Source organism: Quercus suber, unplaced genomic scaffold, assembly GCF_002906115.3.
Source record: "Quercus suber isolate HL8 unplaced genomic scaffold, Cork oak 2.0 scaffold_391, whole genome shotgun sequence".
Classification (NCBI taxonomy): Eukaryota; Viridiplantae; Streptophyta; class Magnoliopsida; order Fagales; family Fagaceae; genus Quercus; species Quercus suber.
In genome coordinates, this window is record NW_027069843.1 from 127,023 (window position 1) to 127,746 (window position 724).

A 724-nucleotide genomic window follows, 5' to 3' on the forward strand; every position below is an offset into this window, starting at 1 on the left:
TAATAATCAATTGTATAATCAATTAGTTTCTAAATTTGCTTATTGACAGCACCGTAAAAATATAAATTATCTTAGCAAAATTCAACCTCTAGTTAATTTTTCCTCTAAATGCTTTATAAGTAGTATTTTTGAACATTTATAAACAATGTAAAATTGCAAAGTGTATGAACTATGACAAGTGGGATGGCATGTACATGAACTAATCTTTCTTCTTGTTAAAAAAAGGGGACAAAAAATCGAAACATCGAAACAAAGTACTTTAATTGATTACTTGGTTGTTCACAAACCTGTCTGCTGCCTTACATTCTAAGTTATTGGGCCTATTGGTGGATTTCCCTTCTAGTTCAGATAGTTGTTTGCACTTCCTTGGGCCAGATATGATGTCTCAAAATAAGTAAAAAATAGCAAAATCAGAGAAGCAAATGCGCATCCAGGGAATCGAACCCTGGTCAGTACCGTGGGAGGGTACTATGATACCACTACACCAGATGCGCTTGATGTTGTCAGTCATCGTGCTTATTTATAAATAACGGCAATTTATTTCCAACCGGTTCTATTTTTGTCCATATTGTGGTTGCACTCTAGCGAGTTGGATATTGTTAACTAAGATAGTCAAGCAAGCTAATGCGCGTGCATGAACAATCAATATTTGAAATTTGAGCAATTCTTTATCAAAGTTCAACCAAAACTTTGAAATTCAATAGATAATCTTTAAAAAAATCCA

General features: G+C 33.4%; 1 non-coding gene across 1 annotated transcript; it reads right to left on the reverse strand.

Moving 5' to 3' along the window:
• Positions 1–423: 423 nt before the first annotated feature.
• TRNAG-CCC (transfer RNA glycine (anticodon CCC)) lies at positions 424–494 on the reverse strand. Its single transcript has one exon. It is a non-coding gene; the product is annotated as a tRNA-Gly (tRNA).
• Between the last annotated feature and the right edge of the window lie 230 nt (positions 495–724).